Source organism: Schistocerca piceifrons, chromosome 3, assembly GCF_021461385.2.
Source record: "Schistocerca piceifrons isolate TAMUIC-IGC-003096 chromosome 3, iqSchPice1.1, whole genome shotgun sequence".
NCBI lineage: Eukaryota > Metazoa > Arthropoda > Insecta > Orthoptera > Acrididae > Schistocerca > Schistocerca piceifrons.
Window position 1 is genome coordinate 604,023,274 of NC_060140.1, and position 27,769 is coordinate 604,051,042.

A 27,769-nucleotide genomic window follows, 5' to 3' on the forward strand; every position below is an offset into this window, starting at 1 on the left:
TATCTCAATATGGGTCAAATAGTGATTATAGTCGATAATTTTAGATGTTTTGTAGTGAGGGTAGATGGAAGACTCTCTTGTAACTGCAACGTCCAAGATCTTGTATAGAAACTGAGTGATACTATCTTCGATAAGAATTACGTCCACTGTCTCTGAGATTGAAACGCGAAGACTTGTGTTTCGCTTACTTTATTATGTCTCATGGCGTTACATTTTGCGGCAGCCAAAAATATTTTTACTCCAGTAAAGGGCGATCAGATCTGTGATGTCACTCCACGAACGTCGTACAGGCCATTGTACAGAAGTCTCTGAATACTATGCCATCTCTGTACGTATATTTCATAACGGAATTTGTTGTAGACAATACTGACTCATTCATCAGGAACTAGAACTTGACGGCCTAGCAATCGAAACCGGAGCGGTCGCCTTAATCGCTTCGGCTATCCAAGCACGCTTCCCGTCTAACCCAAATTCCCAACTTGTCTCACACGACATACCTATCGTACGGTCCATTACTCTCATTTTTGCACGCATCCTCACGCTGATACCCCCGAAAGGTCCGACGAAGAGTGCTTCTGCACTGAATGATCATTAATTGTCATGAAGGTAGTCTCTGTTCGTCCTGACATGTGTATATGCACGGATATCGCCTTGATGGCAATTAATGATCATTCAATGCAGATGTGCTCTTCGTCCTGCCTCTTGCGGCGATCAGCATGAAGTTGTGAGCGATGAGGGTAATGGACAGGCGAAGCTTCGTATGTAGTGTGGGATAAGTTGAAAATTTGGGGTAGACGCGAAGCACGGTCGGATACCTGAAGCGGTTAAGGTGACAGCCCGCTTAAATCGGGAAATCCGGGTTCGAGTCCAGATCAAGCACAAATTTTCACTTTTTGCCATTAAAAGTACTGTAAGAGGTCCATGACTAAGGAATTTATTGCTCGCGCACTCGAGCAGATGTAATTTCGATGGATTGCTCACGTGCTGCATGCGATATGTAAGCTATAAGAGAATCTCTGACCAGAGAGCAGTGTTGGGTGCAGTAAGAGCAGTGTCAGTAGGAGTAAGTAGTAGCTAGCAGTCTGGTGTATGGAGTTGGCTGGGCCGGTCGTGGGGAGCGATGGCGGCGCCTGAGCGATATAATGCAAGGTAAAAGCAGCCGCGCGCATGTGTATTTTGTTACAACAAAATTTCTACTATTGTTATATCAAGTCCCATGTAAATGTTTTAAAAAATCTTTTAATAATAATCTTTTTTATTAAATTAACTTTTGACAATCATTCACCTGAATTTAAAGAATTTACTAATTTCTGCAATCCATGGTCATCCTGATTATCGTAAAGAAAAATCAGTTGTTTCTTTTAATACATGAAAAATCTAGCGGCCAGCATTGCACTGGGCTGTGCCAGAAAAATTTCTTATAGGAGCAGACATACAGGGTGAAAAGTATTTAAACCGACAAACTCTGGGAGGTTGTAGGGGACATCAAAACAAATATTTTTCCTAATATCATTTTTTCCTATGAGGATTATTTAAACCGGTGGAGGCCATATTACGCTCTTCAGGTGTTAGAGGGTGTATTACGCTCTTCAGTTGTAGGCAACTGCTGTCCAGCAGTGTAGTAGTGCATTGTCTCTGTTTACTAATGGAGCGATACACCTGGAGTGAGTACACTGATATGGTTGGTGCGTACTACGTAGCGCACCACAACGGGCGATCTGCACAGCGGGTTTATCAACAACGATATCCTAATCGCCGAATCCCGCATCATACGACCTTTGCTGCTGTGTACCAACGTCTGCGTGAGACCGGATCATTTAGCAGATTACCTGGACAGGGACACGGTCGCGCTGTAAGAAAGCCGCAATTTGAGGAAGCTATCTTGCAGCATGTGGAGCGGCATCCTTCAATTGGCACTCGTGCAATTGCACGTTAAGATGAGGACGAATCAGACGAATTTAAGAACAGTCCTTCGAGAGCAATTGTTACGTCCATTTCACTTATAGCGTGTCCAAAACCTGGAACCAGTTGATTATCCACTCAGAACACAGTTTTCGCAGTGGTACCTGGAACAGTGTGAAACGTATCCTACATTTCCATCCTTTGTTTTGTTTACCGATGAAGCAACGTTCTGGCGCCATGGAGTCTTCAACATGCACAGTTCGCATGTTTGGAGTGAGGATAACCCACATGCCACAGTTACTAGCGCTCAACAAGTGCGGTTCTTCGTTAATGTGTCGGTCGGTGTTGTTGGGGGACTGTTTAATTGGGCCGTACCTGCTACCTAGGCCATTAAACGGCAGGCACTATTACAAGTTTCTGGCCAGGGCATTGCCAGAATTGCTGGAAGACATCCCGCTCCCTACAAGACAACGCATGTGGTTCCAACATTACGGGCGCCGGCATATTTCAGTCGTCGTGTGCGCCTATTCCTGGACCGACGGTTCCCAGAAACGTGGATTGGCAGAGGTGGTCCTGTACCATGGCCTGCTCGATCCCCAATATGTCCCCTCTGGACATTTTTGCGTGGGGAGAGATGCGCAACCTTGTTTACGCAACCTCTGTTGTATCAGAAGAGGATCTGGTTGCTTGGATAGTAGCAGCAGCAGGAACAATTCAGGATACTCCTGGGGTTTTTGCCCGTGTCAGACAGAACATGATCCGACGGTGTAATCTTTGTTTATGTGTCAATGGAGGAATTTTAAAAAATCTACTGTAAATGAAATTGGGTTGTGTTAATGTGTTGTCTCTTGGTCATAAAAAATTGGAAAAGTGTTTGTTGGTTTAACTAATCTGCCGCCAGAGAAATCTTCCTCTGCCGGTTTAAATACTCCTCATAGAAAATAATGACATTAGGGAAAAATATTTGTTTTGATGTCCGCTACAACCTCCCAGAGTTTGTCGGTTTAAATACTTTTCACCCTGTATACGCGTTATCCGGCGACTTCATTGAGGTAATAATTTTCAATTTATTCAGTATGATCTTTCAGGGCCTTGACGCAGCTCTCCTGACGTCCAAATTTATCAGTGTAGATTCAAAATTAGTTAATTATTGAAAGCTTATATATGAGCCCCTTTTTATTGGGAGGTTAGTTACATTTTTATTGCGAGATTACGGAATAGTAAACTGTTGGGAGGTTACACTGAATGTGAATGATATACATAATTTTTTTCTCATGGGAGGTTACAGTACTTAAATGTCCGATTAAACACTTGTATAAATACGTAAGGCTTTCAGTGTGGGCTTATAGATGTCTACACAAAACACGAATCATTTCTAACAGGAGGAGTTCAGCAACCACCGTGAATGAGACGCAGAGGTGACGTAGGCGTGCAGTGGACCTACCGGTGAGCAGGGCGACGGTGAAGGCGATCACGAGCGAGAGCAGCGCGGCGGGCCCGCTCCAGTCCTCGGCGGCCAACCCCAGCAGCAGCAGCACGCCCAGCGCCCAGTGCGAGCCCACGCCTGCGCACGCGCCCCACACCTGCCGCGCCTCCATCCTGCAACACGGCCGCCGTCACCACTCAGCACGCACGCAGCAGCAAAAATTATCTCGTGTCTCCGGCCGCGTCATGCGGCTTAAAAACAACGAGCTTTCGACCGACCGCCATCATCAAGTAGCGACTGTAGTCTGGTTGCTGCTGCAGTACTCCCATAGCGGCGCTACCACTTGTGACGTCACTGATGACGATTCCTATAAGGTACAGTTGCTTATCTATAAAGACGGCGGTCTTCAGCAAGGCACACCTTTGGACACGGGCATTGGAAGCTTGAAATGGAGAAGACGGTCTCGTGACCAAAACATTACCTTATACGGCGCTGGACTGGGCACTAGTGACGTCACAGCCGGTCACGGTGCTATATAAGGGCGACAGTAGCAACAATACAGCAGTCACTATTTGACAATGGCTCGTAGATTTTAAACAACTTCAAGTGGCGCTAAGTCAGAGACAATTTGAACACTATAAACCTACGTTGGCGAGGGAAAAAACTGTAGGAGAAGAAAGAGATATATGTTGTTGTGGTCTTCAGTCCTGAGACTGGTTTGATGCAGCTCTCCATGCTACTCTATCCTGTGCATGCTTCTTCATCTCCCAGTACCTACTGCAACCTACATCCTTCTGAATCTTCTTGGAGTATTCATCTCTTGGTCTCCCTCTACAATTTTTACCCGCCACGCTGCCCTCCAGTACTAAATTGGTGATCCCTTGATGCCACGGAACATGTCCTACCTATCGATCCCTTCTTCTAGTCAATTTGTGCCACAAACTTCTCTTCTCCCCAATCCCATTCAATACCTCCTCATTAGTTATGTGATCTACCCATCTAATTTTCAGCGTTCTTCTGTAACACCACATTTCGAAAGCTTCTATTCTCTTCTTGTATAAGCTACGTATCGTCCATGTTTCACTTCCATACATGGCTACACTCCAAACAAATACTTTCAGAAACGACTTCCTGACGCTTTAATCTATAGTCGATGTTAACAAATTTCTCTTCTTCAGAAACGCTTTCCTTGCCATTGCCAGTCTACGTTTCATATCCTCTCTACTTCGACCATCAACAGTTATTTTGCTCCCCAAATAGCAAAACTCCTTTACTACTTTAAGTGTCTCATTTCCTAATTTAATTCCCTCAGCATCACCCGACTTAATTCGACTACATTCGACTATTCACGTTTTGCTTTTGTTGATGTTCATCTTATATCCTCCTTTGAAGGCACTATCCATTCCGTTCAACTGCTCTTCCAAGTTCTTTGCTGTCTCTGACAGAATTACAATGTCATCGGCGAACCTCAAAGTTTTTATTTCTTCTCCACGGATTTTAATACCTACTCAGAATTTTTCTTTTGTTTCCTTTACTGCTTGTTCAATATACAGATTGAATAACATTGGGGAGAGGCAACAACCCTGTCTCACTCCCTTCGCAACCACTGCTTCCCTTTCCTGTCCCCCGACTCTTATAACTGCCATATGGTTTCTGTACAAATTGTAAATAGCCTTTCGCTCCCTGTATTTTACCCCTGCCACCTTCAGAATTTGAAAGAGAGTATTCCAGTCAACATTGTCAAAAGCTTTGTCTAAGTCTACAAATTCTAGAAATGTAGGTTTGCCTTTCCTTAATCTAGCTTCTAAAATAAGTCTTAAGGTCAGTATTGCATCACGCGTTTCAATATTTCTACGGAATCCAAACTGATCTTCCCCGAGGTCGGCTTCTACTAGTTTTTCCATTCGTCTGTAAAGAATTCGCGTTAGTATTTTGCAGCCGTGACTTATTAAACTGACAGTTCGGTAATTTTTACGTCTCTCAACACCTGCTTTCTTTGGTATTGGAATTATTATATTCTTCTTGAAGTTTGAGGGTATTTCACCTGTCTCATACATCTTGCTCACCAGATGGTAGAGTTTTGTCGGGACTGGCTCTCCCAAGGCTGTCAGAGACAGAGACATATATGCGGCAAATATTTGAGGAGGTAAGATGTAAGTGCTACTCTGAGCTGATTCTCTTAACGCAGGAGAAGAATTCAGGGCAGACCGCATCAAACCAGTTAGAAGACTGCCGATAAAAAGATAAGAAAAGAAAAAAGAAATCATTAAACTTAACTGTACTGTGAGACAGAAGGATAAACTTGTTATTTACGAAAATGACGAGTTTATCCTTCTGTCTGGCAGCACATGTGACTCCCGCGTTGAGAGCGACCGTGTCGAGGCACTTTCGTAAGCAGGCTGGCGCTAGCAGTCAATTGAGCTTCGTGTCTCTATCAGGGGTGCTTATCAACAACTGAAACCCTATCGCTGGCTTCCTTCAACGAAGGAGAATATGCACGTTAGCGTTGCAGACACAGTGAGAAGTATGGCGTCACCAAACTGAGTCATGATGTTAAAAAGTTCTTGAATATTTGTATCACGTCATTCTTGAGGAATTTTCTGATCCGACGGTTCTGCCGTCTTACTGAGACCTCTTTTCGGGAAGTGACTGCACAGTAAGCATGGACCCCTTCCCGGAAGGATGGCCAAGACGAAGACCGAAAGATCGGATCAGAAGATTCCGCAATTATAACACTATACCAATAGCCCAGAAGTTTCCAACAACAGCGGCCCAGGAATGGTGTCACAATCATAGTTCTCATACGGTGTCTCTCGTCTGAAATCCATCCCACACTGTCGCCTCTTGCCAGCAGCAATCGCATACGCCCCCTGATGTGTACCTCGTCCTCAGATCTGCCTCAATCTATGTTTTCGACCTAAAGATTATGTTGATCCCGTGGTTTGCCGCCACCTGTTCCACGCCGTCGATAATGCTTATCCTGGTTCAGAAGTGAATACGCTGGGAGCCTTACGGTCGACAGACGAACCAGTTTGGCCCACACACTGCATGGGGGCTTCACTAAATATAATGCAAATAATTTTTAATTTTAGTAGCTGACTGTCCGGTTACGCAGTCTCGTAACCGGTTGGCCCTGACTAGTATTACTCCGCAATCTGACTGCATAGAATAACAACAAAGAATGAAAGAAAATTTCCGTTAACACAATTAATTAATTAAGTCCCCAGCAACTATAAAACCTAGGAAACATCAAAACACAAGTGTAGCTGTTCTGTGTGTGGAAGTGTGATTCAACGTACACATCTGGCACGGTTCTTCCTCAATAAGACCAGATATTTTAAACACCATTTATACTGAAGTAATTAAAAAACCAGAAATACTATAATTGTATATAGAAACCAGAAATACAATCTAATACAAGAACATGAGCCAGATGCTTTGTTGACTGAACCTGTGACCAAGAGGCATTATTGTTTAAGACATTGAAATAATAGAAAAAAAGGAATTTTTTACCTTCATATATATTGACGAAAAGCACACTCTGATCATTACAGCATCCCCAATCCAACAATATCTGGTGTCTAGCCCATCAAAACAATATGACAACATCTGAACAAGCACTCTCCATGGGAACTTCTCAACAACGACTCACCACTGCTACATCTCAACAAGCACTGCCTACTGCTATTTCTCAATAAGCACTGCCAGTGGAGGCAGCGGAGTAATACTCTTTGGCGCAATCTCTGGCGCTGTGGCTCAGTGTAGCCACCTTTCATATGCCCCTCCTCCACGGGCCAGAATTTGATGGTATTTTTGCCAGCATTGGTGGTGAAAATACCACCAAATTCGTCCAAAAAAAACCACAGACAAAAATAAAAGTTAATATTAATAATTAAATATCACATAACTAGATAAAATTTTGTCTTTGCACTGACCGTTCCATATCCTAATATATAAAATACAGTAAGGAATACAAATGCTTGCATACATGTGATTTTACATAATAGTTTACACAAGTATCATGTGGTTAAACAATTCAATCAATAGCGTCAGCAATGACGAATATGTGCAGGTAAGAGTCTCATAACATTTCATAAACAGTAAATACACAAAAAATCAGTTTATACAAATATTCACATAAAATCTTGTCAATATATCAATAAACAAGTAGTTGACAGTTCCAGCAGTAGCACCCAGCAATGGTCAACAGGTGCAGACACCAACGAGTGACATTATTTTAGTAGAAACAGTTCCATCAGTGGCACCCAGCAATGTTGAACAGGTGTAGACAGCAACAAGTGACATAATTTCAGTAGAAGCAGTTCCATTAGTGGCACTCAGCAATGTTGAACAGGTGCAGACACCTACAAGTGACATCATTTCAGTAGAAGCAGTTCCATTAGTGGCACTCAGAAATGTTGAACAGGTGCAGACACCAACAACTGACATCTTCTCAGTAGAAGCAATTCCATCAGTGGCACCCAGCAATGCTGAGCAGGTGCAGACACCAACAAGTGACATCTTCGGTAGAAGTAATTCCATCAGTGGCACCCAGCAATGTTGAGCAGGTGCAGACACCAATAAGTGACATCATTTCAGTAGAAGCAGTCCATCAGTGGCACCCAGCAATGTTAAACAGGTGCAGACACCAACAAGTGACATCATGTCAGTAGAAGCAGTTCCATCAGTGGCACCCAGCAATGTTGAACAGGTGCAGACACCAACAAGTAACATCATTTCAGTAGAAGCAGTCCATCAGTGGCACCCAGTAATGTTGAGCAGGTGCAGACAGCAACAAGTGACATTTCAGTAGAAGCAGTTCCATCAATGGCACCCAGCAATGTTGAACAGGTGCAGACACCAACAAGTGACATCATTTCAGTAGAATCAGTTCCATTAGTGGCACCCAGCAATGTTGAACAGGTGCAGACTGCAGTCCATAATATTCACTATCACTAATCGTCGGACACACACAGAATTTATCTGAAGGTCTTAAATATTTTATACAACCGTATCCTGAAAAATACTGAACGTTAATAACATAATTTATCAAGTCACTATAGCTTTATACCGAATTTAATCAGAGAAATTAGACTGTGTGTTTGTTTACGGCTGTCAGTGCATTCGCACTGAGCGCTCGATCAGCTGTAGGCGCGTGACGGAAGTGATTGTTTGCGGTCAACGACTGCCTTGTGCGGCGCGCGGCTTGACTGTTGCTCTGAGTATGTGCCGCCGCCGGAACACGGCACGGTATCCTTGCATTCTCCGTGTGTTTACGTATAACTGTTGGTCATAAATTGGTAGTGGCAGCAGAAGACAACACAGCTGATGGTCAGAAGCACTAGTTCGCGCAGACTTGACTGTTGCTTTGAGTATGTGCCGCCGCCGGAACACGGCGCGGTATCTTTGCATTCTCCGTGTGTTTACGTATAACTGTTAGTTTCTCAAAAGTATGTCATTCCACAAAAATTTTAACGTTAGATATATGATGTATTCCCTTAGAGCGTCGAGATTTAAGAGTTTCTACTTCAATAGTGTTATCATGAATAATTTTGCGAACTCTATATGGACCGTTATAAAGCAGAAAAAATTTGCGACGCAAGCCTTTTCCTTTGTGAGACAAACGGTGAGACTTAATTAACACCTTTTGACCAACTGACAAGGTTTTTCAACGACGGCAGGACGTTTAGCTGATTTCTCTGTTCTAGCAGCCACAGATGCAATATTTCGTAGAGCCAGGTTGACAACTTCAGAATGCCGCAGTTTCCGTGTAGGCGGAAAAGGAACGATTTCAGAAATGCGATTTGTCGGTGCTTTATTTTTTAATATCAATGTAGGTGGTAAAGAACTAGAATCATTAGGGAGTTCATTCAGAATGTTTTGAAAAATATGAAGGTACTGATCCCATGTTCTGTGATTCCGATGACAATAAAGTCGACACAATTTATTGATTTCCTTCATCCATCTCTCTGAAGCGTTAGATTGAGGGTGAAAAAGTGAAATGAAAATTGGTTTAATCTTACAACGCCATAGAGTACGAAGCCAAATTTTAGAACGAAACTGTGATCCATTATCTGATATAGCCTTATCAACATGACCCACTTCTTTAAGAAAATGTTTGATGAAAGCATTAGATACTGAACGAGCTGTTGCTTTGCGTAAAGGTGTAAAACACACATATTTTGATGTCAATTCCACTACTACCAAAATGTACGCGATACCATTAGTAGAACGAACCACTGGACCGAACAAATCGACTGCAGCCATGTCCTTTAATTTCGCTGGAATGATAGGAAACAACGGTGCTCTGTGAGAAATAGTTGGCGGCTTAGCCTTTTGACATAATCTGCATTTGGCAAGAACAGATCGAATACGTTTTTCCATATTACTGAAGTAGCAATTTTCTCGTAATTTATGAAAGCATTTTCTGGGACCAAAGTGTGCATAACTGAAATGTGTGTACCAAATCAATTTATTAACCCACTCATCAGGAATGCAAACTAACCAAACAGAGTTGTCGACCGATTTTCGTTTAAAAAGAATATCATTGCGAACTAAATAGTACTGTCTAATCGCTACGCTTTCCTTTCTCCTCCACTTCTCCTTAATGTCCTTCCAGATTGGATCCTTATTTTACTCCTTAGCGATGTCCTGGAACGAAGACGAAATAAAATTCTCAAACGCAACACCTTGAGTATACATCAAACAATAATTGTTTTCTTTGCAGTCCTCCTCAGCACTTTGTTTCAAACCCATCGGTGCACGTGATAAAGCATCAGCAATAATATTTGAAGATCCCTGTATGTAAACAATACTAAAATCAAATTCCTGTAGATACAGCGCCCATCGTGACAATCTTCCATGAGTTAATTTTGTTGACATAAGAAATTCCAGAGCTCGATGATCGGTGTAAACCTTAGTATGCCTGCCATACAAAAATATGCGAAATTTTGTGAAAGCCCATACAACAGCCAAAGTTTCAAGTTCAGTAATTGAATAATTCGTTTCTGATTTAGAGAGAACACGACTTCCAAATGCAATAGTTTTCTGTACTACAACGCCGTTTTCTTCTATCTCTTGAAATAAATGTGCACCTAGGCCTTTGTATGATGAGTCCGTCGCCAAACAAAAATCTTTAGATAAATCCGGATGTGAAAGAAGTGGAGCAGCAACTAAAGCATCACGAAGTTGTTCAAATTCTGACTGAGCTTCCTCATCCCAACACCATTTAGAATTCTTTCCAGATAGTTCACATAAACGAGGTGTGGCCAAATCGTCCAATCTAACGAAGCGTCTAAGAAAATTACAGACACCAAGGAAACTACGAACATCACGTTTTGTAGTAGGAACAGCATAATTACGAATAGCGTCTAGTTTCTCTGGATCAGGAAGAATACCTTCTGTAGAAATAATGTGACCAAGAAACTTCACCTGAGAACGACCAAATTCAGATTTTTCCAAGTTCACTGTAATGCCAACTCTTGCAAAACTACGTAATAATGAATCCAAAATTTTGTTATGCTCACTCCAAGAACGTTTAGCGATAAGAATATCGTCAACATATGAAGTAATATTGTCACGAAGATAAACAGGTAAAATTTCGTTTAAACTACGAATGAATGCTGCTGAAGATACAGTAAGTCCAAATGGTTATTTCCGAAATCACTTTTGGGTAAAATAGTCATATCCGGTTATTCTTTACCTACTCTCTAGATAAATTGATAGTTGAAGAGTTGTTTTTATAGATACAAAGAATAGTAAAAGGGTAGGCAGCGGTGCAGAAAACTAAAAGGGAAATAGCACCACTGCAGCTAGGGGCCCTGTGCACGCTACGGCACATATTCACTTAGTGTAGCGAATCCCCTGAGGACCTTTACATCTTCCGGCTAAAGCAATCTGTCTTATCGATTGTGGCAGCTTAGTTAAACAAATGCGAATTAATTCAGTCGGGCTATAAAGGTTGGACGGGAATTGATTCTTTCGAATCATGTCTTCAAAGTATTCTGCCGGCGTGCGGAACTCAGACTGTTTAAAATTACGCTGCATAATAAGACTATGTTTGAATCTGTCTTGCGTGTTTTCGGACCATTATGCCGATAGAAATGCATGATAAAAATCATTTAGATTATTACAATCTCTAATAAGTGCGCGCATGCGCGTGGCCGGTTCGTTTTCTAAATATCCACACATAAATTCCAATTTGTGACTTAGTGGCCAATTTGGTGGAAGTGCGTACATAAATTGATCTAACCATGAACATGGATGTATGTCATTCTTAGAATTGCGAAAGATCTTAAATTTCCGAACAAAAAGTGTTTATAGTCAAAGTTTTCGCCTCGTGGCGACAAAGACCTACCGCGTCTGTCCCAGTCCGAATGTCGATTATTGTCAAGTTCGCGTGCCAGGCGCTCTCTTGTTGCATCCCGTAAATGAAACAAATTATTTTCTTCAAACCCTTCTGCTATCTGTGATTCTAAATTTCTCTGCTGTCTTTTCTTACGATTTCGCCTTCAATTCGTTTGACTTGCTTTTGTAATGCCTCAAATTCCCTTTTAACGCGTTCATTAAATTTTCCCTGTTTTTCAACATGCTTATTTATGTTGTGGTACTCTTCGGTTTCTGCAAATAGTAATGGAGCTGTATCATCCGAATCTCTGTCCCCATTTAAAATAAGATTTGTCAATTTATCTGAAATCTCCTCAACTCTTTCCGATAAGTCACCTATTTTTTCTTTCTGTTTATTTACGTCTTCCGTAAGTGTCGCGACTCGGGTTTCAGTATTGACACATTTAGTAGTTAACTGTTCATACTGTTGTGTTAGGTTATTTATTCTGTCATTTGGTACGGATTCCTCGATTCTCTCAAATATTTCTTCCTTATCGTGTGCACGTTGTAAATTTAACTCTGAAAACTTTTGTACTATCACGCGATCTCTTTCTTCCTGTTCTCTATCCTGTTCCTTTTGTCTGATTTCTATTGAAATTAATCTATTATTGTGTGCATTCAAAATCGGTTGTACTTCTTCTCTAACTTCTTTCTTTAATTCATCTTTCATGTTTTTGAAACATGTCCCTATTTGTGAGTCTAACCGTGTTTCCATTGTTTCCATCTCGGTTTTAATTGTTCCTATCTCTGTTTTAATTGTTCCTATTTGTGATCCCACTGTTTTTAATTCAGATCCCAATTGTGATCCCAGTGAGTCTAACCGTGTTTCCATTGTTCCCATATTAGTTTTAATTGTTCCTATCTCTGTTTTAATTTCAGATCGTAACTGTGATCCCACTGTTTTTAATTCAGATCCCAAACTTAATATTGCACTCATCAACTGCTCCACATTGACTGGTTCGAAATTCTTTTCGCCCCTAACATTTCCCGGAAAACCAGTTTCCTTTGTCATAGCTGTAAAGCTATCTGTGTTCGATACTATTCCAGAATCTTCTGTCGTTAATCTCGTATTCTGAAAATTTTTTGATTGTGAAAAGTTTTGAAATGGTTCCGGACTATTTTTCCTGCTTATTAAATTATTTTCTTCTTCATTATTCATCATACTGTTCTCCTGTGTTGGCGAGTTCGCCATGTTAACAATTTCGTCATTCTCACTATTCATCATTTTCGCCTTTTTCATCGATCCCGTAATCATTTACAAAACATACAAAACTCGTCACTATACGAAAATTACACACGATATAACGCTTTATCACCAACAATACCATTCACACGAAATGCTTCCCTCAAACACGATTAACGAACAGTTGAAATATTCATAATTGCACAAAATTGTCAGACCTGTATACAAGACAACAAAAATTAAATTCTGCCAAAATACCATTAAAAGAATGACAAGACAACTACAAATGTTCAGTTACCAACTCTACACATGCAGTATAGACTACAATTACTAAACTACAAATTACTACAACAATACCAACAATACTACAGTCTGCTATTTTTACAATCAGAAGAATTCCAAGGGACGATCCGAAGCAACGGTCGCCACGTGCATGGGGGCTTAATTAAATATAATGCAAATAATTTTTAATTTTAGTAGCTGACTGTCCGGTTAGGCAGTCTCGTTACCGGTTGGCCCTGACTAGTATTACTTCGCAATCTGACTGCATAGAATAACAACAAAGAATGAAAGAAAATTTCCGTTAACACAATTAATTAATTAAGTCCCCAGCAACTATAAAACCTAGGAAACAACAAAACATAAGTGTAGCTGTTCTGTGTGTGGAAGTGTAATTCAACATACATATCTGGCACGGTTCTTCCTCAATAAGACCAGATATTTTAAACACCATTTATACTGAAGTAATTAAAAAAACCAGAAATACTATAATTGCACATAGAAACCAGAAATACAATCTAATACAAGAACACGAGCCAGATGCTTTGTTGACTGAATCTGTGACCAAGAGGCATTATTGTTTAAGACATTGAAATAATAGAAAAAAAGGAAATTTTTACCTTCATATATATTGACGAAAAGCACACTCTGATCATTACAGCATCCCCAATCCAACAATATCTGGTGTCTAGCCCATCAAAACAATATGACAACATCTGAACAAGCACTCTCCATGGGAACTTCTCAACAACGACTCACCACTGCTACATCTCAACAAGCACTGCCTACTGCTATTTCTCAATAAGCACTGCCAGTGGAGGCGGCGGAATAATACTCTTTGGCGCAATCTCTGGCGCTGTGGCTCTGTGTAGCCACCTTTCAACACATGCAGGATACAGTGGACTTTGCTCCCTACCGACTGGATTCAGTATATTCTTTGCAAAAATGGTGGCCATCGCTCGTGCATTCTGTTCCGTTCGTTTTGCATCAGCCAGACATTCTCAATCGTCAGTGACTCTGTGAACAGTCTTCAGGCTATCGACCAGTGCGACCCTTGATACACATTGCTCTCTGACCTCCATCAAGCTGAACAGTCCGTCATCTTCGTCTGTGCCCCAGGTCACGTTGGAATCCCTGGGAACGAACGTGCTGCCATTGTTTCCGAAAGGAGAAGTTCTGGGATCCAGAACGTGTTCGACACGCAGTAGTAACATGCCGGGAAGATTCAAAATCGCTTCTGGAACCACCCGACCTCTACGGTCGCAGGTTCGAATCCTGCCTCGGGCATGGATGTGTGTGGTGTCCTTAGGTTAGTTAGGTTTAAGTAGTTCTTAGTTCTAGGGGACTGATGACCTCAGATGTTAAGTCCCGTAGTGCTCAGAGCCATTTGAACCATTTTTTTTTTCAAAACCGCTCACATTTTGCTGCGAGGTTCATTCTCGAATCTCATCCATTTATTTTTTTCCGGGTCCCTCCCACATGACTCTGTCTCTCGCTGACCAACATTCAGTTTTTTAATGGTATTCCCAACAAGACGTCCACGTCACACGGTTAAATCCCGAAGCTGCTAATACGCACTGTATCAGACTTTTCGTTTCTGACACACTAGACCAAAAATACTCCAGACCACTTTTACCCTTCCTCCGAAAAAAAATGGTTCAAATGGCTCTGAGCACTACGGGACTTAACATCTGAGGTCATCTGTCCCCTAGAACTTAGAACTAATTAAACCTAACTAACCTAAGGACATCACACACATCCATGCCCGAGGCAGGATTCGAACCTGCGACCGTAGCGTTAACGCGGTTTCAGCCTGAAACGCCTAGAACCACTCGGCCACACCGGCCGGCACTCTTCTTCTGACATCTTCCTGTGCATCCAACAGCCGTTTGCAACTGCCCCAAACACGAAAACCAGTATTTCACTGTAAACTGGTGTTAACTGATATAGGGAAAACATTTTTAAAAATTTCCATATACATTAGTAGTTAAATTCTTAGTAAACTATATTCATTGTTATTAAATTTAAGCCACCATGTAACAATACTCAGGTAAGTCATACATTCACAGACTGTAAACTGACTCGTTCCTCGTCATTTCGACAAAAATAGCACGAATAATCTGAGGAAAATATAATTGCTTAATGCAAGTGGTTTGGCATCGCGACATCCAATAAAGTTTCTTAAAAAAGTATCCTCAGATTGAGCGAGATAAAGTAGTGTTTGTTCTTCGAGTGCAATAATGATGAAATTGAAGACCAGGAATCTGACGCAAGCTTCTAACAAGTAATGGTACGGCTTCTGGAATCTGTTATATCACTTAAATATGTAAGAGAAATGGTACAGAACGTCATTACATAGAAAGAAAGACGTGCACTAGAGTTACAGATGATTAATGGAAGACCTACAGCAGTTAGAAGCGATCTGAGAAAGTGCGGTGTATTTTTAAAGGAAACCGTACAAATGCGCTACTTCCACCAACTGCTCCTTCGTTCGGGTTCCTCACAGAACACATGTGATGGTAACTAATTCAGAGACATGTCAATACCATCGAAACAGTTCGGTACAGTTCATATTACATGTAACGGAGAAGTTCGACGAACTTAAATGGGAATGTCTGCAAGACAGTATTCTCATGAAGTTCAGTTAGGTAGCTACAGAGAATGAATATTCGACGGAGATTTTGCAACTATCCTGTTGCTATTGCCTTACATACTTCATAGACACCACGATTCCGATGCTAGTGTCCTCTGTATATCATAGGAACCACGAGAATAAGGCGAGAAAGATTAAGGCTGATATTTACCTCTTCGTTTCAGATGAGCACCTCCTAACCTACGTACTCAATTATTACTCATATTACATGGCGGACACACTATCCATCTGAGCCACCGAGGACACAGAGGATAATGCCACTGCAGGGACTTATCTCTGGCACGCCTCCCGTGAGACCCACATTCCCAACTTATTGTCCCGAACTATATTCATAGCGCCCCTGCCCATTATACTCATTACTCGGGGCTTTTTGCCGATTCCCGTAAGAGTTCGGGCACTGTGTGTGCATCCACACAGAAGAAGATGGTCAAATGGCACGCAACTGAACGTCGGAGGTTTCAAGCGTCAACTTTCGGTTTCAATATCTCCGGATGTAATTAACATTTTACAATGCAACAAACGGCACTGATTACGTATTTGTTTATATGTTCAGATGTGCTAACAAAACTAACAGGGTTCCATTTAAAAAACGTAGGTTTGTGTTAAAAAACATACTTCCGTGCATTTTTTTATGGTTGTATTAACCAATTACACTAGCCCCACTCCTCTCGTTCGGTCTGTGGAATCTATTCGTCAGTATTTGATGTGGTTTACGAAATATATCCAGCGGTAATGTTAGGTGACTCACCCTATATATATATATATATATATATATATATATATATATATATATATATATATATATATATATATATGGTATCTGTTATTTCGGACATGTCCGAAAGAAGAGATACCATCTTCATACACAATTAAAAATAATCCTGCGTTCCCAATACACTTCAATATTGCAGGCTGCATATCGAACCGTGAACGCTGCTTCTGTATGCCACTCTGTCGGTTCAACATTCACTTGCGTGAATCGTCACTTTACACCAAGAAGTACAGTCAACATAGAAAGTCTCCCGCAATCTGGCCTACATCACAGCGTCACCATTTGAACGTGCAACCCCTATCGTGAGTCACATATCAATTAAACACTGCCCTGTAGTGGTCATCCCGTGGTTAGAAACACAAGCTGACGATCGCTACGTACAAATTATAATTTGTGTGTGCCCTGAAGACTTTGAAATGCAACTGCGCGCTGCCGTTCTATTGCATCTCGGCTCTGTCGACACAAGCAGAGTGTAACCGTCCACACACGATGAGTTAGGCCTCCAGATGTTCATTCTAAGGTCTGAAAAAAGGTCCAAACATAGTTGTGTGCGAAAAACATGAGCAAGAAAACACACTGAAAGGAACAGGGATCAATAATATCGAACCGAGTTCCCTGGCAAGTGCATGATTTGCCTGACTCCTCACGACTGCCGTGGAAATGGGTGGGTGCGGCAGGTACACGTCAGAAACATCGGTTCCACGGGTTCAGGAGGGAGGAGGGTCAGGCATGAACTGGACGTATATCGTTTACGGATGGCAGACTCGAGTGCAATTTGAGTGCTGTGCAGTTTTAGGATGTCCCAGTATGTTGTCCAGCCATATGGTCTGCATTTAATTTTCTCACTATGTTTTTGATCTAAGTCCGCCATCCATGTTACTCTTGTCCACGTTAGTTCACTACTGAATTCTTTTTGGTCTTTGCTAGCCTTACATTTTCGGCTTGTAGCTGCACAAATTCCACCATCGGGAGTGTAACCTACATTTCCCGTAGGCGTTCTTTGTGTCCAAAGTTTTCTGACATGTTTTAACAAGCCCGGAGCCAAGAGTTGTAACGTACCAGGGCACAAAAACATAACACCTCCCACAGAAAATACTTTATTTAATAACTTGTAAATAATTGTTTTTTCTTTTAAACGCCCGAAGCTTAGCAACCCAAAATGGATGTAAGAACACAAGCAAAACAGATTTAACATTTGCAAATTGAGAAACTTTCAGTTGAGATTTATCATATTAACATTACATAGAGATTCTACCTCAGATACATTGAATAAGGCTCAAATGAAGTGGTTAGATACAGGTCTTACTAAAGTAGAGAGAAAGGACTTCAGTTAACACATGATCTGAAGGAAAAAGCACAATCCTCACTAAACGTTTAGTCAGCTAATTCTAACAACTGTAGCCCAGAAAATCATAAAAACCAACGATCAGTTACAAAATAATGTGAAAAATAAGCTTTAGAGAAATATTACTTGATCTTTTTAAGTTGGATGGAATTGACCCGAGATAGTTCCATAAAACATTGTGTGAATGAAATTTAATCAGTAGCCCCCACAAGGCTCAACTAAAACACCAAGCATTAAAAAGAATACAAAAACATTAAAGCAGGAGGGCACAAGTAATATCCATAAATTACAAACCCTGCTCAAATCCGATTCACAGGGACACTGTTACTGTAATACAAACAGAAAAAAACCTTCAGCAATGTAGCAATACTGGAACCGGTAAACTCCTTGAATAAAATCAGGATCGGCTCAAACCTAAAATGCATAGCATAAAAGCCGCGCGGAGTGGCCGTGCGGTTAGAGACGCCATGTCATGGATTGCGCGGCCCCTCCCGCCGGAGGTAAGTGTCCTCCCTTGGGCATTAGTGTGTGTGTGTTGTTCTTCGCATAAGTCAGTTTTAATTTGTTTAAGTAGTATACAAGTCAAGGGACCGATGACCTCAGCAGTTTGGTCCCTTAGGAATTCACTCTTTTTTTTTTTTTTTTGTTTTTCGTAAAATAAAGGACCTTCCACTCCGATAATGCTGGATCACGAGCATCAAAATCTGTTTCTTCAAACATCCGCCATAATTCATCAGCGAAACCAGCCGTTTTTCGACTTTAACAGTGTCGTGCCGTCCAACTGGTTGACGGTAAGGTATCGTATTATGCGATGAAGCAATACTCACTGTTAACACCAAATAATTTAGGAGCCAAGTTTATAGTGAATGAAGAGCAATGACGAAAATGCTAAGAATTAGTAATAAAAACTGTGCTGAACAGAAAGCCGCATAAAATAAAATAAAATCCTTCAACGAGATATTGTACTTAGTTTCCTGTACACCGACGTCAACTCAATAAAGAGTACAAATTAACGCACGCTATACAACAGTAAACGGAATGGAGCTTTTGGCCGCCGCCGGGTACATGGCGTGAACCTTTACTATGGTCACCGGTGACCTCTTGGCATCCAGCGTGTTAACTGAACTGCAATTGCGGTCATTCAGACTCTAACACTTCATCGGCTATCAGGAATGGTTATCTGAATTTGATTACTTATGTTTGCAACATGCTCTTTTGTTGTGAGGGCTCGACGTAATAGTTAGCCTCGGATTCGCCAATTTACTGGCCCTGAGAGAGCCTGTGATCTACAGTAGAGTCCTGAGTGACCGAGTAAGCGAGCATAAAATACTAGATGGGGCGAGCACACCCTAACTGGATAGGCTGCCCGCACTAGTTCTAGTGACCGAGCATAGAAGCCATGACCGAATACGTGGCACGTAACTTCAAACACATTACATGTGTCATTATCCGTGTGAGACTACAGCCAGTACGGGCTTCTCATTTGTGGTGTGTCTATCTCTGTAATCATGCAGCGCTAGGAAGCCAGTGCAGTAAGACGTAAGATTGAAACCAATGTTTACACATTGAAAAAACGGGATGGTCTAAAAAGGCAAGTATGGAGTACATTTCTGTTGGTTGTAGACGAAAACTGTACGTCTACTGAGTACGTATCGTGCATAAACTACTCCACATTATTGTTTTCCAGTCGAGAACCACACATTTAAAGAAACATAGTTGTAAGAAACCTCACAAAGATACAGCTCCTTCAGGGATACCGGAAGTAATAAAAAATAGTACTACAGCAACGCGTGTTGCAATGTGTGCTAAAGATATGACACCTTTTAATGCTGTTTCCAGTGAAGGTTTCAGAGAACTAGGCCAAGAATTAATACATCTAGGTGCGCATAATGGAGACGTTAACGTGGCAGATGTCATGCCACATCCCTCTACTATAAGTAGACATGTCAACGAACAAGCTGATGCAATACGAAAAGCATAATGCCTTCTGTTATTGCGGAAGTTATTAATAAAACGTGTGCTGCGACAGTTGATATGTGGACTGATTCGCATAATTAGGTGCACTATTTGGCGTTTACAACACATTACATTAACACAGATTAGTCTCTTGTGAATATTGTTTTATTTACAAAAATATTCCCGGACGTTAAGAAGACGGGAGTAAATATTATGAAAGAAATTGAAGAGAGGACGGCTGATTGGGACATTTCGCCTGACGTATTGCACAGTTTTGTTTTGGTCTCCAACCAGGGTGCCAATCTAGTAAAGGCTTTGGAAAATCACGAAAGGATTGGTTGTGCTGCTCATTGTATAAACGCAGCCATTAGCCATACTTTCGATGAGGATAACTTCTTGTTAAATCATGCCCCGAACATCACATCACCAATAAATACTGCAAAATGCATTGTAAGGTATATTAAGAAAAGTGTCCTCTGCTCGTCTTTGAAATCATCGTTGAAACAAGAGGTCTGCACACGCTGGAACAGCTTTTACACTATGCTGGAATCCTTACACACTCAGTATAACGAAGTTGCTGCTTTGCTGACGGAAAAGGACTCCGCTTACAGATTGCAAGGATATGATAATGAGCCTGCAGCAAAAACTGCGCATATTCTGAGACTATTTAAAGAGGCCACAGGTGAATTAGAAGGCGAAAAAGAACCAACAATCCAGTTAGTTCTTCTTTGGTTTCACAAACTGCAACAAATTTGCAGTGTCAATGACACTGACTGTCAGGTGAGTAATTACTGCAGTTAAAACCACTGTTTCATTATGATACGCGATAGATTTATAATTAACTAGCGTAATTGATGTGCACTAACAGATACGTATTTTTTAAAAGGAGGTACAAAGGATTAAAAATCGAGCCTTCGCTTTCGTTTGTGAGAAGTTGTGATCACTTCCAGACATAAAATTGCTACGTTTCTTTGGCCGTCTTTCCGTGATCTTAATATGCTTGAAAGAAATGAAGAGCGGGAAATTCTTAGCAATTTGCGATAAATGTGTGCTACTTACGCAGGTTCAACATGCAATCATTAATATAATCGTTTTTGCATAGTTAGTGGCTAGTGTATTATAGAGAAACGGGAATGTTATAATTCGCATAATATTTCATTAACGTAAAACACCTCGTTTTTACGGGAACGTTTCGTTGATTTCGACATCAGTTCTGTATTATTTGTCTCTCTTGTTTACTATCATAGATCCTTCAAGTACTGTGTCATCACCACTCAGAAAGAGAGATCTTTTCAGGGAATGGAGGAATAACAGATCCTTCCGCAGCAGGTGAAGTAGATCTCTACATTTTAATACACCCCGGAGATGAAGATATCTTAAAATGGTGGAGCAGACATGAAATAGATCTGCCAGGCCTGGCTGCAGCTGTAAGACGTATTTTATGTATCCCAGCAACAAGCGCACCTGGTGAAAGATGCTTTAGTAAAGCCGGTATGTTACTAACAAATCGCCGCAGTCAATTAAATCCGGAACGCGTTAGTGATTTATCGCTGATCAACAATAACTGTAATTTTGTTTCTGTTGCAAACAAGTGAAAAGTATGACAAATGTTTATTGTTCTTTGTATGCCTTCTTTATGAAGATGGTTGTCTTCTAGATTACAGGGACAGCACTTATTTAATTTTCATATTAATGAAAGGAAAAATATATCTTCTGTTTGGAAATGAGACTCGTCTTCTATCAGCGATTGTACTGAAATATCATTTTACTTTCCAAGTGCTTTATGAATTTAGCCGTGTTATGTGCCCGTTCTTGGAAACGTTACTTTTGTATTAAGAGAGAGAGAGAGAGAGAGAGAGAGAGAGAGACAGAGACAGAGGCAGAGATAAATACATTGTGTGTGTGTGTGTGTGTGTGTGTGTGTGTGTGTGTGTGTGTGAGAGAGAGAGAGAGAGAGAGAGAGAGAGAGAGAGAGTGGGACAGAGAGAGAGAGAGAGAGAGAGAGAGAGAGAGTGGGACAGAGAGAGAGAGAGAGAGAGAGAGAGAGAGAGAGAGAGAGAGAGAGAGAGGCGTTGGATTTGTACAGTACAGTGCAGCGAGCCGGGGCGAGGCGAGGTGAGACGTCAACGGTGACCGGTCATGCTCTGTTATCCGCGTGTCCGGAATCCGGACAACAGACATGGAGCGAGTACGTGACCGAGCCGAGTCGTGTGGGGCCGCACACGAGGTGCACGGTCCCCCCGTCAACAGGCGAGCCGTTACCGGCCAAACATTGAGCGTTGCAGCACTCTAATCTACAGCATTCAGTAATATTCCCAATTAATGGCGGGATACGTAACTATATACACTCATGCCATAAAAATATACCTACACGAGACTTTTAATGGACTTGACGATTATATCGCTCACAGCTGCAAGTTGAAGTTTTAAAATCGTGAAGCGTGTTTGGTGGCGCGAGTGCCAGCAGAAACAGTGTTCGTGTCCCAGACAGGCACACTGTCTTGATGTCGACCGAATTTTACTTATCCGTTAATGAGTAAAAATACAATCGGCGTCACATTTTGTATCTCTTGCTTTCAAACTCTAATGTGGTAGTCACAAGTCAATAATTCAACAGCCTGAAAGAAAGCTGGTAATACATTTGGTTTTGTGTAAAGATGGTACAAATTGAAGGGTACTAGGAAACCGTTCAACACCGTCCACTCATTAATATGACCACCGTCTATGCTCGAAGTCAGCTTGTAATTACTACTCACATACTTTAGGTAGCAGCACCCACAGTCGAGGGTATATCAGGCGTATTAGGGGGACACAGATTTATCTCCTAAACGGCATGGCCATTGCCTTTCGGACAGAAGGTGCCTAAGCTTGTAAACTGTTCGCCTGCCGCCCTTGTTAAAGTGCATCGTGCGTGGAAAAGTGGTTCAATACAAATTCGGCCACTGTGGTCCACCACGGACCATAGATGACAGCGGTGAACGACGACTGCGGTCGAGTACACGTTCAGCTATTGAGCAAGTAACTGTCAAGATGAACCAACGATATACCAACAGCGTCTCGGCAACGACCGTACAGCGAACATTACTGAATATGGGACTTGGCAACAGTCGCCTCGTTCACGCACCCAAGCTGGCTGCTGTATATCGGCAATGAAGACTAGAATTTGCCAGCCAATACCGCAGCTGGGCACCACGACAGGTGGCCGTTTCAGAAGAATCGCGTTTTATACTCCATCGAATGGATGGGCATTGGTGTGTACGGCGTGAAACTCTGAAGGCAAAAAGGAGGGAGCTTAATGGTCTGGGGAATCTTTTAGTGGCATTCCCTGGGTGACCTCGTCGTTCTGGAGGACACAAGTATGCATCTATCCTTGGGGGTCATGTCCAACCGCACATGTAGTTAGATTTTCCTTGGCGCAATGGCTTATACCAGCAGGACAATGCAACGTGTCACACAGCTCGCAGCGTACGTGCACGGTTCGAACAGTACCAGGATGAATTTAAGGTACTCCCCTGGCCAAGAGACTCCCGGGTTTAAACCCAGTCGAGTACGTGTGAGAGCGCCACGGCAGTGGAGTCGGCACGGCCCGACGGCCCCGTCGGTACTTCCCACAACCTCACTGTTCCTCTTTCTGGACGCCTTGCGGCAGTCCGTGCACAAAAGGTGGTTATTCACACTAACTTGCCCCTACAGTGTATGTATAATTTGTGAATGGAACGTCATTCCCATCGGTACAGAGGTTTTTCACGTGGATGATTGGCTAAATAAAACTTGCGAGTGAGTCCGCCACGCAAGCCATCGTCGCAAGGAGAGAGTAAGATGGTTTAATCCGCGCGTGCCTGGCTAGTGCTTAAACGGCTCAGCAACACAGGGGCTTCAGCTGTCTCAGCTCGCAGTGAAGATAGATCACTCCGTGTAGCGAACGAGGGCGTTCACACGTGGACCTGTATCGGGCTACACATGGATAAAGAAAGTGAACGTTGCAAACTTCTTCCCTTCTTTGATATATTTCTATGGTTATCAGCGGTCATAAATTAAGTTAAAAGCAACCGTATATGATATGCTTGAAGATGAAGAACACGAATATAGGTAAACAAGGGAAGTTCATGTGTTGTTACCGTGAGCCCAGTGCCATCCTAATGTCACTGTTTCGATTTTAATACAACCCCTACTGTAATTTCATACTGATAGGATGCACATGACTTATATTCACTAATACTGATGAACGAGAGATGCAATTACAGTCAATATTTACTAGACAACAATTTCAACTTAACAGCGCATCAGCCAGCACACGCACTCACCATTACCTTTACAGTACCATTTCACTAGCTGTATTTACATTCTGCAAATTTCCTCATGAAAAACGCTGAAGTTCACATGAATCCTCCTGAAGGACAGTTACTGTTTCTCATCATGCACGCGCGATTGTTAATCTTAAGCACGTCAGCCATTTTCTTTCCCAAAACCACAGGAAACTCCTTTGATAACTTGTAATTGCTATATTTTCCCTGAATTAATTAATACTTTGCCTCTTATCACAGTTTAATTTTTTCCTCCCGTCGATAATTAACTGACGTTTTAATAAGCGAAATTACCGAATACTATTTTGTTCTGCAGAAGTATCGGCCCACTGGCACACGCGACGCCATAGTGGCTGCCTTCCATATCCGACTCGTGATTCTCTACAGACTCGAATCGTAGAACTCGGATTTTTCAGCAGGGCAATGTCTAATGAATGCGCGTCTCCCAACTAGCTTGGCCCCTGGTACCCTGACCATGCAACTCAATTTAAACGGCGCTAATAATGTGATTGTTGCGTAAGCAGTGAATTCGATCTTCCGAAAATTGTTTCACCGCGGAAGATCGTAACGCGGTCCCTCCTTTCAATCGTAGTACGAACGTCAAAATTTCGGATATTAAGGTAACCGATCGCAAAATATAAAAACTACTACAATCGCTTAGTAGTGAAAAGGCTCCAGGACCACATGAGATACCTATAAAATTCTACAAAGATAATGCAAAAGAACCTGCTCCCCTTGTAGCAGCAATTTATCGTAGATCGCTTGAGCTACGAAGGGTACCTAGCGTCTGGAAGAAAACACAGGTCATTCCCGTTTTTAAGAAGGGCCGTAGGACAGATTAACTTAATTGTAGACCCATATCGTTGACGTCAGTCTGTTGTAGAATTATAGAGCATGTTTTATGCTCGAGAATTATGACGTTCTTGGAGAAGGAAAATCTCTATAAAAATCAACGTGGATTCCGCAAACAGAGATCCTGCAAAACACAGCTCTCTCTGTTTCTCCATGAGATCCACTGTGCCGTAGACAAGGGCGCTCAGGTTAACGCCGTGATCCTTGACTTCAGGGAGGTATTTGACACCGTCCCGCACTTCCATTAGTGAAAAGAAAATACGTGCTTAACGAGTATCGGAGTAGATTCGCGACTGTACTCAAGGCTTCCTGGCAGACAAAACTCAGCACGTCGCTCTTAACGGAACAAAATCGACGGATGTAAAGGTAATTTCCAGTGCAGTTCAAAGAAGTGTGACAGGACCGTTACTGTTTACAATATGTACAAATGATCTAGAAGAAAATTTCGGATGCTTTCTAAGACTGCTCGCAGATGATACGGTTGTCTACAACGAAGTAGCAACACCAAAAGGCAGTAACGATTTGCAGAACGATCTGCAGAGGATTGGGGAATAGTGTGGGCGCTGGCAGTCGACCCTGAACGTAAGTAAGTGTACCATATTGCGCATACACAGGAAAAGAAATCAACTACTGTATAACAACCCATTCTCGAGCATTTTTCATCTATCTGGGATACCTACTAGATAGCACTGATAGAAGATGTAGAGAAGATTCAACGAAAAGTGGCGAGTTTCATCACAGGATCGTTTAGTCGGTACGAAAGCGTTACGGAAGTGCTCAAGAAACTTCATTGTCAGGCTTACAAGAGAGGCGTTGTGCATGACGGAGAGATTTACTATCGAAATTTCGAGAGAGCACTTTCCGGCAGGAGTCGGACAACATATTACTTCGCCCTACATACGTCTCGTGTAAGGACCATGAGGAGAAGATTTGAGAAATCATGGCCAATACAGAGGCTTACCGACAATCATTTTTCCCACACGCTTTTCGCGAGTGGAACAGGGTTGGAGGGCTCAACTAGTGGTACAAAAAGTGCCCTTCACTACACACCATGGGTGGCTTGCGGAGTATGACGTTGATGCAGATGTAGATGTATGACCTTCAACGTCCAAAACCGCAAGGAAATATTCTTCGAATAGCAATCACTCATCGCAAAAACAGCGGTGTGGTCTATTAGCATGCAAAACTGCGCGTCTTAGAACGATAGACATTTGAAACGATCACCCATTTAAATTCTTATTGTAAGAGAGGAACATTGGTAACGAAACTAAACAGAATATCAATGTCGTAGGACCAAAAACACACATGTTCGAATGTCGTGACTTGTTGCAGTATTCCCCTCCGTTGAAAATAATAACATTGTCTCAACAAGAAGTTTCTCTACTAACCGGACATTATTGCACTGTTATTCAGTCATCAAAACGTATGGGATTTCAATGAAATAGCCAAACTAAGTCAAACAGAAATACTGTATATGCACATCTCGTTAAAGACACTTTTTCGCATTCAACTCCACTTCTGCACTAAAAGTGTTCAATATTAAACGCACATACTTTCAAACGATGATACGGGTATGTCTGTGTCATAACCTGGACCTTTTGCCGAGTATATTATAATATATGCCTGTAATTCGATGCAGGAAGTTGACTGTATAGCACAGAGTGAATGCTGATGCTGCAATGACGATTGTGTAATTTTACTTGTGGGTTTCACACTGCAGCCTTACAAAATCAACGAACCTTCATCGTTCAGATACAGTAATTAGTTTAATCATAAGTAAATACGGTAATAAGTCAGGACATTGAATTATTTGTGTTTTAGGTCGTATTATATCTATATTTCGTTTCTTCGCGTTATAAAATTAGATTTCTTACACTTTTAATAGCTGATAATTCAAATGTCTCCCGTGGTAAGAGGTGCAATTTTGCACGCGAATGGCCGTTAGCGCTGTTTTTGGTACCCGGATTTGACGGTATCGACAGATAATTGAAAACTGAGCATTTTACGAAAACGTATATGGGGTCCGCAAACTCCTATTTTCCTAGAACTCCAGCAGAGAAAGTTTTTTCGTCTTCGGCTTATGTAAGAATTGTTCAACGAAAGCTGCGCTGGAGTAGCGACCAAAGCGTCTGGCTGCGGAGAGGAGAACCTGTGTTCGATCTTCAGTTGCATTCTGCAGACTTTTGATTTCTTTATATTTTTTCCGTTTCGAAGTTGTTACGCATGCTAGATTTAATATGGTAAGTAAGCAACAGGGTAGAATAGCAACACATTTTCAGAAGGTGATGTCCCACAGTTCGTATACGTTCGAGAAAATGTCGTATTACCACCTTGAGCTGCGAGTAAAATACTTTACTTACCTAACCAGTTTCAGTCGATGTAATTTATGTTACGATACGATAAGCAGTGTCTGATTCATGGTTTTACCATTTGATGACAATCATTTTGTATTTCGCCTGACATGAAGCTGTGAATGCTTTCATGAACATAATGGTCAGTCGACAGGAACTGGTTGTGTAAATAAAGAATTTTACCAGCAGCTCAGGATCGTAATCTGACATTTTTTGGATAATAATAAGGTAGAAAATAAATTTCTCAAACGGCTTGGATTAGCAGATAATTAAAAACGTAAGCCTGGTGGCTTTGCAATGACTCACACTCATTGTGTTACACGTCTTCAATTTCATTCGAACAACTAGATGAATGGTGTTT

The 27,769-nt window shown here is 41.7% G+C and overlaps 1 long non-coding RNA gene across 1 annotated transcript in view; it reads right to left on the reverse strand.

Moving 5' to 3' along the window:
* Positions 1-3,364: 3,364 nt before the first annotated feature.
* LOC124789740 overlaps positions 3,365-27,769 on the reverse strand; it is a 926,922-nt gene continuing 902,517 nt past the window's right edge. The window contains exon 3 of the long non-coding RNA XR_007016159.1: positions 3,365-3,501. This is a non-coding gene — a long non-coding RNA (uncharacterized LOC124789740). The remainder of the gene's footprint in view (positions 3,502-27,769) is intronic.